The 14,586-nt window shown below is 37.9% G+C and overlaps 1 protein-coding gene across 2 annotated transcripts in view; it reads right to left on the reverse strand.

Annotated features, from left to right (window-relative positions):
• LOC149807178 (regucalcin-like) overlaps positions 1-14,411 on the reverse strand; it is a 30,351-nt gene extending 15,940 nt beyond the window's left edge. Inside the window, exon 1 of one of the 2 annotated variants that reach the window (XM_089963161.1) lies at positions 14,277-14,411. The gene's annotated coding sequence lies outside the window, so the exon portion shown is untranslated. Of the gene's footprint in view, positions 1-6,935; positions 7,096-14,276 lie in introns of those variants that run through there. The other variant, XM_089963157.1, reaches the window with a different exon arrangement.
• Between the last annotated feature and the right edge of the window lie 175 nt (positions 14,412-14,586).

Genomic DNA, 14,586 nt, shown 5'->3' on the forward strand with positions numbered 1-14,586 from the left:
AACAAAAGCAGAGAAAGTTTACAGAACCAGAAATCGCAAAGGGCAACTAACAACAAAGGCTGTAATTGAAACAACCGCACCAATCTCATCCCCGATTAGGTTAGGCCCCTATGGGGTATCCCACAAATTAGAACAGTTTATTAACAAACCCCCGTTCTTCACTAAATGCCAGCACTGGAGATACTATGCCCTCAAATTTCGAGTTAAACCGAGATGCAACTATTAGGCAATGTTCATTCTGTTAATAGAATGGCCAGCAACTATTATAGATGATGCGAAGTCTCAGGACAGTATAATGGTTTGAGGGTATGGTTTAACTTCCATTGTCGGTTTGGACTCAATGGTCACGGGGAGTTAAAAGCATTGTTGAAGACGCTCACAGACGACTGGGTGCGAAACACTGGACAACAAATTTTTACAAAAGTCATGTTACTGAAATAAAATTAGTCAATTCTTATCAATTTTTATGTGCTGAACACGAATATGACAGTCAAATTGCAAAATTGGCTCTAGTTTTTTTGTAATCTGCAAGAAATTAATGTTTACATAACGAAATGCATTCCAATAGTAAAAGGTCAACTGTAATAGCCTACCTATAAAAAATCAAGTCATTGACTACATCTTAGATTTCTTCGCCTGTCTCTTGTACAGCTGTTCGGGAGCATCTCTGAGGAGTGTCCAGCAGTAGTCAGCCAGCATTGTAGTGGACCATTTTTTCTGGTATCTTTGTTCCATTGTTGCGATATCTTGATGAAAACGTTCGCCGTGTTCATCACTAACAATACCACAGTTGCTAGGAAAGAAATCCAAATGGGAATGAAGGAAGTGAATCTTTAGAGACATATTGCAGCCAAGTTTCTTATACTTCATCAACATGTCTTCTACTAGTTCCTTATAGTTTTCTGCCCTAACATTTCCGAGGAAGTTTGTAGAAACTAGGCGAAAAGCATTCCATGCTTGTTTCGCGTCACCTTCCAGCAAGTTGTTGAACCGGTCATCTTTGAAAAGCTCTCGAATCTGAGGACCCACAAAAACTCCCTCTTTAATCTTTGCTTCGCTGAGTCGAGGGAATTTTTCATGCAGGTATCGGAATGCTGGCAAAGTCCGGTCAATGGCTTTCACGAAGTTCTTCATCAAACCTAGTTTGATGTGAAGGGGTGGTAGCAAGATTTTCTGAGCCTCAACCAGAGCTGGGTGTTGGATATTCTTCTCTCCAATGGCTACATTCTGCCTGTGAGTCCATTCCTTCCTCATGTAGTGCATTTCCCTTGCTCGGCTATCCCACTCGCATAAGAAACACATGTATTTTGTATATCCTTGCTGCAGTCCCATTAAAAGGGCAACTACCTTCAAATCACCACAGAGGTGCCAGCTGTACTTGTTATACTCAATGGAATTCAGTAGCTGCCTTAAGTTATCGTATGTCTCTTTCATGTGGACAGCATACGCTACTGGAATAGATGGAAGAATGTTTCCATTGTGCAAAAGCACAGCCTTGAGACTCAGTTTCGAAGAGTCCACAAATAGTCTCCATTCTTGTGGGTCATGAGTGATTTTTAAAGCATTCATGAGGCCCTCAATATCGGAACAGAATATCAGATTACTTTCCTTTCTGAAGAAAGGCTCCAAATGCTGGTGGCGCTTTCGATATGCAGTAATTGTGACATCTTCTTCTAGAAGATTCCATTGTTGGAGTCTTGATCCTAGCAATTCTGCCTTGTTCTTTGATAAGTCCAAATCACGAATCAGGTCATTTAGTTCTTCCTGTGTTATTCTGTGTGGGGTTGATGATGCACCACAGTGAAAATCTGGATCACTGCATGCTGATGGACCAGGAGAAGAACATGTCGACTCACCTTTGTCTTCGTCAGATGAATCAAGAGAATATTCTGCTGGAGGTTCTGGAATAGGAAGTCCCTCACCATGTGGAACTGGTCTCAATGCAGACGGAATGTTTGGGTAGAGGAGGAACCAAGCAGAAGTAACAGTCATTTAGGTGGTTGCTTGGCTCTCTCCACACCATTGGGACTGCAAACGGCATTGATGACCTTTTGCAATTCAACCACTGTGAAAGCTGTGTTGTACATGTAGCACAGCATATATGCGGAGCCCAAGGCTTGTCTTGGTCACCAACCTTGCATCCGAAGTAAAGATGATATGCCTTCTTCACTTGAGAATTGATACTTTTCTTCTGGTTGGCAAATGTCACTTCCCCACAAATATAGCAAAAATTGTCCGCGGTATTAACACACTTTCGAGGCATTACTGTTCTTTATTGTACGTAAATGGATAAAATAATAAGTTTTATGTAACAGTAGCTTGAACTGTCTCGCACAACGTCTAAAATATTTTAAATGCTGAACCTATCTGATTGGGCTTTATATAGTACACTGCTTACGTCAGCTTCAGCAGCCGCCTGGCATTAGTATAATAGGCCTACATATGTATAGTACACTGCTGACGTCAACTTACTTCAGCAGCCGCATGGCATTAGTATTGCATTGCATCAGAAAATGATGCAATCAACTGTGGATGATGTGAGCATGATGGTATTATGCAATGTTACATCATTATTCCGGATGTTGCTGCAGTCCTACTGGAGAAATTTACACAGTGAAACATAGAAAATGAGGTATATGAATATCTTCAAAACGAGAGCCAATACAAATTTTTCACGGTTATATTCGTGTTCGGCACACCAAAATACTACAGATTAGGGCCTTTTCAAGTCAGTAATGATTTCACTGTTGACCAGTGAAATCAGTGGCTACAATTCCATTGTGCTCGTTTTAAAGGTGGAGAATGAAATTATCATCAGGATCAGTCAGCAAGGCTTAGGATGGGGCTTTTATAACATATGAAGTCAAAGTATAGATGCTGCTACGTTAAAGGTTACAATAGCTTGGGCTTTTGCCAAAATTTGTTTAAAATGTTCATCAAAAAAGTGAATTTATTGTAAAATATTTTTCCTTCAATAGTCCAATTTAAAAACTATTCACAGGAATTTAAAGTTCCATATATTATTTATGGGGATTTCTACGGTATCAGCAGTACCTGAAGCAAGAACACACAATGGACTGTACAAACCCAGATATTAAACAGCTAAACACATTCCATTAAAGCGAGAACACAGAGTGGACTGTACAAACCCAGATATTAAACAGCTAAACACATTCCATTAAAGTTTTGTTGTAATCACAAGAGATATAAACCTATAATTTACAGAGGTGCGTATTATATTATATTAGATTATTTTACGATGCAATTGAGAGAATATCAAAACAAGTGTACGAAGACTTAACAAAGGTGAGAGACATTTTAACTCAATAAATACATGCCATATCTGTGTGAGAGATATCAATGAAAACAAAGATTGAGATCACGGTCACTTAACAGGGATATATATAGATCCAGCACATGACGAATGTAATTTGATTTGAAATATCCAAGACAAGCATCATTTTTTATTTATAATTTGTCTGGTTATTGCAGCGATAAAGCATGTGCTTTAGTTATGCTGTGATGGAATATTAGAATGTATGCATATTAGGTGATATTCTTTAATACATATGATATTGTTATTTGATTTTATTCATTTAAAGGTATTTTACATTCAAACTTCAGTCTCCGGATATGGAAATAAACGAGATTTGTATACTGTTTTGACCAAGTAGTGTACATTCCTTGGGTTTTATTCCTACTCTGGAGAAACATGAACCAATCTGTGGACAGTGGGAGTTACTATTATGTCCACCATCTTGAAATGATGGCAATCTGGGGACAATGGGACAATGGGAATTCCATGTCAGAATGTCAATTTTATTTGCATATAAATAGGATTCTGCGGACAAGGAAACTGGAAAATTTCCAGAAAATGACATTTCCCATTGTCCGTAACAAAATGTTTTATCATGAGTACAACAATGACAATCTGGGGTGTTTTGGTCAATAAGTACAGATATTCGTTAGTATGGACGTTGGTCAGTAGGTTTGGGTGCTGGTCAAATTAGTTGTCTGCTTTTTAATATTTCCTCTATAAAGTTCAAAATGTGGTCCTTTTCAGATATTGGTTAGTATTATGAAATTATGAAAGTTTCAGTTAGTTTAAACGTTTCAAGTCAGTCTGTTGTCGAATAACAGAATAGATTCATCGGTACCATTTATCTGTTCTTCCTTGCTTGCTTCAACGAACGTCATGTATGATGTAAATCGAAAAATAGTCAGTGTTTACCTCTTGCATCAAAGCCTTGGGGTTTTTTTTTTTGTTGTTGTAAAACATTATCCTCGTCCAACTGTATTTATCTGGTTTGGGATCATGAAAGATTGCATTAAAAGAATCGTGTCTGTCGTCTCCATGTTCATCTATTCATCACAAACGTAGTTTGAAAAAATACGCATGTCACTGTCAGAATATATTTATATCCATTGCTATCTTTTAACGTGCTTGCATTGCAACAGTGTGTGTTTACCACTTTAGATTCACATAACATACACAACTGTATTTGGAAATTTGTTTCTCGCACGTTCATACAATGTGTAGGTAGAATGTTAGCTTAGGCATTCTTCCAATTGAGAGTTTTTAATTTATTTTTAGCGGTTGAATTTGTTCTCAAAATTGAGTAGTATTTTTGCATGCAAATAGACTGTCAGGATCTTAGCAAAGACGCTTTAAATACTGTTGAGTGACGATCATTTACAGAATACACACACAGTACATCTTGCTATCCAATAAGTTTGAGGATCAAAGAAAAATACACATTTCTTGCTAGGAGTGAATAACGGATATATTTTTCATCTCGTGGGTGAAAATACTGAGTTTTTCACATACTCGATTAAATATATCCGTTATTCATTCGTTTCAAGCCAATATGTTATATTTATCCCTTCCACACTTATCAGCAAGTACACAATGTCTTGATATCAACAATTCTGTTTGCATGTTAGACTCGTCAAATATTCATGTAACATCTCTTAAAACTGTTGAATTCAGTACGTATTGTGTTGTGCCATTCTTTATTTTGTGAAAATAATTTTTATAGTCGACTTCATAAATTTGAAATATAACGATAAATAAAGAAATTATTATGTCGTTTAATAATATCGTAAAACATAAAATTATTAGTGGTCCAGTACTGAAATAATACTGGTTCAGCTTTGGATTACTATGATCCAGGGACTTTGGAGTAATTTTGTTATAAACAATAGGGGTCATCAAGAAATGTACTCGAATAGGAATAATTTAATTGCAGAAATGACTAGCTAATATCTACTATGGTCAGGGACTCTATGTATTTTACCTTAAAATAATATGTCATCCGGAAATTTGCATCATTGAAAAGTGCATAAATGACTGTCTTGTTTAAACCTGTTTAAACTGGATATGTGGCTTAGTAATCACAATTTGTATTGATTTATGATCCATAAGTACTATGGACACTCAGTAATACAACTTATAAACTTTACAAACTGAAACAAAGATTTACAGGATAAATTGTGATATTGGATGGAAGAAGTTAACATTTCTAACTATTAAAGCGATAATCACTGAATTAAAATCCTTCATGGTAAAATTCAGAATATTGATTAAGAACAGATTATGATTGTAAAGCTGTTACATTTCTGAAATGTATGAATATTTTGATGCAGCGTATTGCTGAATATACTTTGTTCCATTATAATTAGTACAGAAATAAAACAAAAACCCACCTTAAACAAACACTCAATATTTCTTTAACTGACATAGGTGTGACTAATACAACCAAAAAAGCCAGCTGGAAATAACTGATTTAATGCTATTTCTTTATTGCCAACGTATTTTTGAATCACTTCCGCCATCTTGAATTTTCGACTGTATGTTCCTAGCCTCGTGTGTGGAGCGGCATTGGAAGCCAGGGTACCAGGCTAAAAAACTTTATTCATTCGGAAGAACCGTTGCTATTTCTGAGAGACACAAATGTGACTGGAATGTATGTCGGCGCATGAACCATACATTTCTGCGTAATATATATATATATATATATATATATATATATATATATATATATATATATATATATATATATATATATATATATATATATATATATATATGACTCAGCATTCTGGGAGTCGTCCCGTGCCACAGGAAAAGAAAAAACAAACAACGTCTTTTTCATGCAGTTTTCATGTAACTATTTTAAATTTCACCTAATATCTGATAATGGTATGAGCTGGCTAATGCGTAGACGATGTTAGTTTATTTGTGGCAAGCAACGGCTCCCGTAACTGCTTAAGTCTTGTCTATAAAAAAAAAAAAAAACGATCTTTCATAACTCCAGGACCAACATCTTCTAATTGAAAAGAATGCGGTAATTTTAGCTACATTTTGAAACGCTCATGCGAACATTAAATGAGATACAGACTCAGATATCATTCTTGATGCAGAGCAGAACGAACCAAAGTTTCTTCATGCCGTATGACAACTCCACCATGAGGCGGATTCCTATTTTGTACGAAAAGGGTTCGAATTACACAAAGTGGTTACTATAATGAATTGTCCTCATCAAAACTGAGTGGTTTTCCTGAAACGTAAACCTCACGAACTTTTGACTGTCAATAGCTGCTACCAAAAATGGGTTAAGCGCTTTCTGCACTTTGACCCTTTTCGCGCGCCATAGTATCATCCTGCCAAGAGTACTAAACATTGACGGGAATCCTACCGTGCCCTTCTGATCCAGGTGGATTAAGGGAATACCCTTTTGGCATTTCCAGGTTGGAATAGATAAATTGAAAAAAGCTACCGAAATGAAACTAATGCATAATGTTCCTGGAAAACTCTGAAACTTGATCTGTTTACATCAACAATGTATACACTTACCCTTCGTACTAGCACGCAGCTTAAACGGGAATTGGAAAATATGCATCCTAAACTAATTATTGTAATTATGAAAACTTACCTGGCTTCTATAGACAAAGTCAACAAAATGCACGGTGATAGATAGCGCAGATAGGTCTTATGTCCAGGTCTTAGGCAGGCTGCATTATCAGAATGTATCGATTGTGAACGATACTGCCTGACCGTCGTAATATGAACACACTACGCAAAGCAATACGCGGCAAAAACTCTTTTTAAAATTCTGCTGTATATTTTCGAATGAGTATAAAAACAACTCGTTGTTTTGCATAAAGAGAAAACTAAAATACAGATTCGACGTTCAACATAAATATAAGTATACAATGACAGTACACTGACTGTCTTGGAGGAAATCAATATGTTTGCTGGATATAGAACAAGCGGACCAGTTAAGTTGATTAAATACGAATTGATTGACAGATTATCTACTAAAACTCGTTGTGACAACTCGAGATGTGTTGCTGTTCTTGTAAAAGTTGATTTCCGACCGTACCCGATCCGATAAAAATGTTTTGAAAAGTATTATGTGCGGTAGGGTTGATTGACGTGGCGGATCAATTAATCTGGACAGTCCCATTTAGGGTTGATTGACGTAGCGGATCTATTAATCTGGACAGTCCCATTTAGGGCTGACTGACGTGGCGGATCTATTAATCTGGACAGTCCCATTTAGGACTGACTGACGTGGTGGATCTATTAATCTAGACAGTCCCATTTAGGGCTGACTGACGTGGTGGATCTATTAATCTGGACAGTCCCATTTAGGGTTGATTGACGTGGCGGATCTATTAATCTGGACAGTCCCATTTAGGACTGACTGACGTGGTGGATCTATTAATCCAGACAGTCCAATTTAGGGTTGATTGACGTGGCGGATCTATTGATCTGGACAGTCCCATTTAGGGTTGATTGACGTGGCGGATCAATTAATCTGGACAGTCCCATTTAGGACTGACGTGGTGGATCTATTAATCTGGACAGTCCAATTTAGGGTTGATTGACGTGGTGGATCTATTAATCTGGACAGTCCAATTTAGGGTTGATTGACGTGGTGGATCTATTAATCTGGACAGTCCCATTTAGGGTTGATTGACGTGGCGGATCTATTAATCTGGACAGTCCAATTTAGGGTTGATTGACGTGGTGGATCTATTAATCTGGATAGTCCAATTTAGGGTTGATTGACGTGGCGGATCTATTAATCTGGACAGTCCCATCATATGCCTTAATCCTGATGTAGACTATTTAAAGTGGGAGAAAAGAAACATTGTGTCATTTCACAGAGCCCTTACTTAATTATGATAGTGACTTTTCTGGCAGCAAATGATTCTGATCGAATAAATAGATCTTTGGAATAATACCGGGATATCAATCGCTTGTAAATTCCTGGAATCCTATACGATGGGGTGGGGTAGGGAAATTATGTATTTTTTTATGGATTTATTGTCATTTCTGAAATATATATTTCAATCACGCATTTTCTTCGCATTTTCTGTCTAAGAATGCTAAATTTTACAATCCTTAAACGAGTTACAATAATATCTTTCTTGTGGGAAATCTCTACGATACGCAAAGTCCACTATGTTACTAGTAGGAAGATTTCTTAAAAAACTACGTGAGTGCTCCTGCATGTCAAATATTGAAATTTGTTGCGTCCCGAGTAAGTTATGACTTTTCGATTGTGGATTTGTGCAGATTTTAATGAGCGGACTTCACAGTAGTAGTAGCGGCAGCAGCAGCAGTAGTAGTAATAGCGCCAGGAGTAGCAGTCATGTATGATTTTGTTTTCAACTCCAAGGTAATTAAATGAATTTTATATTTTAGTACATGACGGTCACCTGCCCAGAATCTCCCACATCGATTGCATTTTCCGCTAATAATCCCGGGGTGTGATTAGAAGGAGAAGATATCAGATTTTAGCCCTTATCCAGAGTCATCCTCTAATTTTGCACAGTAAGTGTGTCTGAATTATGAGGAACCATCGTCTATTCTACTTAGAAAGTGAATCCAATTTTTTACATCCGCCGATCACGACGTAGATCCTACATCCCATACTTTCTTTCATTTCATTCTCTTTTCTTTTGTACATAGAAATGAACAAGTTAGAAAAAGGTCGATAATTCTTTGCAGCATTAATCAAACTACTTAAGGATGGTCGAGTCAGCTTCAGGCTATGAATTTAAAATGTAATGAAAATTCCAGGTTTTGGCATCAAATGAATATCAAAAATTTATCGTTTGTATTTAATAAATACTAACATTTCAGTCTTCTAGTTTAAAGGAGCAAATAAACCAAACATAGAAATAAACACAAGAAGCCTAAGAGATCCCAGGGACCTTTGCATATTGCTTTTGATAGGGACATGGTTTAAACCCGATACTGTCGTGTTACGAAGCGAGTATCCCTAGACTTGTATAAACATTATCTGTGAAGATCAAAGTATGAGCCCAGGCATAAATCTTTACTTTAAAGTGAGCTGGAGCCAGTTAGATACTACCACCGCTGTAGTACAAAAGAGGATCCAGGAGGGGAAGGGTCGGGTCAGAGACACCCCACCCACCCCAAAAAATGAACGCGTAACAGCTGACAAATAGAACGTTTCTTTCCTCTGGGGTTCCATCCCACAGACCCCTCGCATACCTGTTTACACCCCAACCGTCTTGATATTTCTGGCTCCGTCATAGGAGTGCGTACTATTAAGACATGGTGAATAATAATAATAATAATAATAATAATAATAATAATAATAATAATAATGAGGACTTTGTACAGCGCCTAATCTTTAGAAGTTCTAAGCGCTTTACAACATTAGACAACACCTATAAGATAAAAAAAAACATATAATGATATGATTACAAAAACAAACACCATGAAATTAGAAAACATTAAAAAACATGTTGAGAATATTTAAGGTAGGAAACATTATTAAGTCTTGAAGTTTGTTCTTGCAGTCGAAATAAGTGAGTTTTGAGAGCCCTCTTGAATGGGATCACTGTGTCTTTGTGTCTAAGTTCAGTTGGCAATTCATTCCACATTGCTGGGCCCTGGTATGCAAAAGAACGCTGTCCATATGACTTTGTTTTCAAACTGGGAATAATGAGTATACGATTGTTAGAAGAGGAGCGTAAGTATCTTGCTAGTGTGTACGCATGGGTGAGGTTGGATAGGTATGTTGGACTAGAGTCCGACAGTGAAACGTAGCACAGAGAACAAAGTTTGTGTTTGATTCTGGATCGAATGAATAGCCAGTGTAGGGTACAGAGCAGCGGGGAGGTGTGCTCTGATCGTGGTACTCTAAGTATGATCCGAGCAGCTGTGTTTTGAACTTTCTGAAGTTTCTGGAGTAGATATTGAGATGAACCAGACAGAATTGAGTTACAATAGTCCAGTCTTGAAAGTACTAATGAACACACAAGTGTTTTAGTGGCATCAACTGAAAGATATTTGCGAATTGAGCTGATGCGTCTCAGCTCAAGATATGCAGCCTTGCATATGTTCATGACATGTTGGTGCAATGTGAGAGTACTGTCCAGAGTAACACCTAGGTTTCATACTGATTGTGTGAATTTAACGTTGGTGTTGCTGATATTTATTGTTTGAGGTAAAGAATGTGAATGAGAAAGTCTTTGTGTTGTGATCAGAATGGCCTCAGTCTTATCATCATTCATCTGCAGCTTGTTACATGTCATCCATGATTTCACATCAGAAATGCACCTCTCTACACCTAGGATGGTAGCATCAACTTCAGTTGGGTGGCTAGATTTGTATATTTGGGTGTCATCAGCGTACAATTGGTGAGACACTGAATGATGATCTATGACACTTGAGAGCGAATGAGTGTACAGAATGAAGAGAACATGTCCAAGAACAGACCCCTGTGGAACACCACAACATAGATCAACTGGGCTGGAGTGTATTCCATTTGCAGATACAATTTGTGTCCTGTTGACCAAGTAGGACTTGAACCACAGTAAGGCTGTATCATGAATGCCAAATACATGCTGGAGACGGTGAAGTAATATGTCATGGTCTATTGTGTCAAATGCTGCAGACAAATCAAGGAGGGTGAGGACTGTAATCTTTCCGCTATCCAACGCAGAGAGAATGTCATTAACTACTTTTAGAAGAGTAGTTTCAGTACTGTGGCAAGGGCGATATGCAGATTGTACATTGTTAAAAAAGACTGTTTGAATTTAGATGAGATACAAGCTGGGATAGAACAAACTTTTCTAAGATTTTTTATATGAATGGGAGATTAGAAACTGGGCGTTAGTTCTTTAAATCGTTATGGTCTAGTGTTGGTTTCTTCAGCAGAGGCTTTACAATGGCAGTTTTGAAAAATAACGGGAATTTCCCGGATGAGAGAGAGGTATTAATAACATCAGTTACTGAAGGCAATACTGGATCTAAGCACTCAAGCAGCAGTGATGTTGGAATTGGATCAAGTTCACGTGACTTTGGTGCACTCTTCATCAGGATTGTACGTACGAAATCCATAGAGACAGGTTCATATGCTGCTAATGGTTGCCGCTCAAATTCTGTATCCCAATTGTATGGTGATGGCGAGTCAATTAAAATTGTGGTGTCAAGCTTATCTCTAATGGTTTGTACTTTGTCACGGAAGAAATTTGCAAACATGTCCGGAAGGTCGACAGGAGAGAAGGTAGTTGGAAGTGGTGTAGATTTGTTCCTTGACATTAGCTTGTTAGTAATCTCGAAGAGCTCTTTGCAGCTGGAACTTTCCATGATCTTAGTAGTATAGTGGGCTGATTTTGCTGCATGGACTATATTTGTGAAAATTCTTCTTAGCGGCTTCATAGATTTGCTTATGAATAGTGAGTCTGGTGGAAAGCCAAAGCTTCTCAGCTTTACGGCGGTCTCTTTTAGCAGTGCGAAGCTGGTCCCTAACACTGCTATACCATGGAGAACACTTTTGAATTGATACTCTGCACTTGGTAGTTTGGGCATGTTTGTCAATCAATGAACGCAGGCAGTTATCAAGTTGTACTGCGGTAGGGGGTAAGCAAGTTGTTAGGTTAGCTTGGATGTCGTGCATTAGTTTGGTTCTATTTATCATACGGAAATTTCTCTTAATAGCAGATAAAGGTGGAGGGTTAGGGACTGATACTTCAAGATGGCATATAATGCAGAGGTGATCTGATGCAAGGCCATGGGATACCAGGGAGGATCGTAGAATGTTATCATCAGGTCTATGAAGAATCTAGTCTAAAATGTGACCATGTTTATGGGTGGGTTAGTTAACTGATTGTTTGAGGTTGAAAACATTAATGGAATCTATGAGTTTTGATGTATATGGCTTTCCGGGACAGTCAAAGTGAAAGTTGAAATCTCCAAGAATAATCAGGTTGCCACCTGTTGAATTTCCATAGACCAGGAGATTCGGAAACTGCTCCAAAAAAAGAGAGTCAGCCAGCTTGTTTTTTTTTTTACTAGGAGGAGGGCGGTATAGGCAGAAACAATGGACCTATGCTCCAGTGTGAGTGTGGTTTGGACTAGTTCAAACGATGTGTGGTCGAAATTGAATGTTGTGGTGTGGTTAAGACGTTTTATCATGAATAACCCCATGAATGTACGTCAGTTATGTCCAGTTGTGCAAGAGTGAGTCTTTCCAATATGTTCCCACACTGCAAATTTGGTGTATTGAACTCAAATTACGGTTACATGAACAAAGTGCAACTGTAAACCACCCACTCTGCGTAGCAGAGTCCTAGAACTAAATATAAGGTATCTTAGGTTCGAATGTAAAGATAACTAACTATTAATGTTATTTCCAACGAGTCTTAAGATCTCCAAGACGCCATGATTTTGGTAGATATTTTGAATATACAATCTTACATTGATTAATAGATGGGATAAGACTGTAGCGATAACAGGAAATTACCCCCTAAATAAAATTGTGTGTGTGTGTGTGTGTGAGAGAGAGAGAGAGAGAGAGAGAGAGAGAGAGAGGGGGGGGGGAGGTAAAGTAGATAGTTATTTTATATTATCGCATTACCCTATGAATTTATAAGTAAGTTCAACTCAACACCGTTATAATACACTTTGCAGCTTTTATACATGTCAACGTTATCAACTAGGTTAAAATGTAGTGCATCTCTGTAGCCTTGTACTATTTTTGTGTATGTTATCAGTATGAGTGTTGTCACTGTGGCACACATAACAAAGTAGCTCAATATAGGTCAAAGTAGGTAATATGTATTTACACAAACCTTCCAAATAATGGCTTGAGTACGCTGGTGTTTGGGTGGGTGGGGTCTTTTTACGTCTAGAACTGATACTCATAATAAAAAGTAGCTTCTTCCACCATCCCATCGCATAAGGCAGCAGCGATAAGTCAGTCAATACCCAACCAGCAGCAAACTGTACAGACCCAGATCTGTCGTCGCATAATGCGCCGGCCGATCTTTGTGCTGTTTCTTTAGGAGTAATCAGTAGAACAAACAATACAGCCCCTGATCGGCAAGCGCTTTGTGATACGGCATATCCGGATCTTTCTTATTTGCAGTTTGATTCGATTTATCAGAGAATACAGACGGTACATGACTCTGTGTTATGCAAGCCGCCACGTCACACGGGAGAAAAACAAGCATCGTCTGCATCGTGCAGTTTTCATGAAACTGTTGTAAATTGCCACTTAATATCTGATAATGGTATGAGCTGGCTAATGCCAATGCGATGTTTGTTTATTTGTGGCACGCAACGGCTCCCGTAACTTGCCAAGTCCTGTATCAAAAATGGATTCTTCCGTACCTCCATGACCAAAATCGTGTGTGCGAAAGGAATTCGGTGATTTTAAGCAACATACATTTCGAGACACTCGTGCGAAAATTCACTACGCTACAAACAGGGATATCATTTGTGATGCAGAGCTGAACGAACCATACTTTCATCATGTGAATATATTGTGAGACTCCACGATTGGGCGCAGTATTATTTTCTACGAAAAGGGTTCGAATTACATATAGTGGTTACTGCGATGATTTTCCCCCATCGAAATTTAATAGTTTTCCTTAAATGAAAACCTCACGAATATTTGACTTTCAATCACTGATATCTAAAATGGGTAACGCGCTATCTGCACTTTGACCCTTTTCGCGCGCCGTATTATCATCATGTCAAGACGGAAAACCTTTCATGTCCAGCTGATCCCGGTGGATTAGGGCAGTCTCTTGCAGACATTTCGAGGCAGGAACTGAGAAACTTAATGAATAATAATGAATAATTTTTACGAACAAGCTCAAGATTGATATGTACATCTACAGAGTATGTATACATTTAGCGTTCGCGCGCACACGCAGCTTAAACTGTAATTAGAAAATATTAATAAAAAATTAAAGTAATAATTGTAAATATGAATACTTACCTGACTATTGTAGACAAAGTCAACAAAATGCACGGTTACAGATAGCGCAAATAGGTCTTATGTCCCGGTCTTAGACACTGTATTTTCAGACTTTATCACTGTCGAACGATACTCCCTAACCCTCGTACAATGAAGTAAGGCAGGGAGCGGTAAATTAATTTTTGAAACAAAAAAAATTCGGTTGTGTATTACGGAATGAGTATAAAAGCCCTCGTTTTTTTCCATAGAGAGATATTCAAAATTCAAAATAAAGATGCAGCTCTAAAGAAAATTATACCATGACAGTATACTAACTATGTTGGAGGAAATC

This window comes from Sinohyriopsis cumingii, chromosome 1 (assembly GCF_028554795.1).
Source record: "Sinohyriopsis cumingii isolate HCF-2022 chromosome 1, ASM2855479v2, whole genome shotgun sequence".
In the NCBI taxonomy this organism is placed as follows: domain Eukaryota; kingdom Metazoa; phylum Mollusca; class Bivalvia; order Unionida; family Unionidae; genus Sinohyriopsis; species Sinohyriopsis cumingii.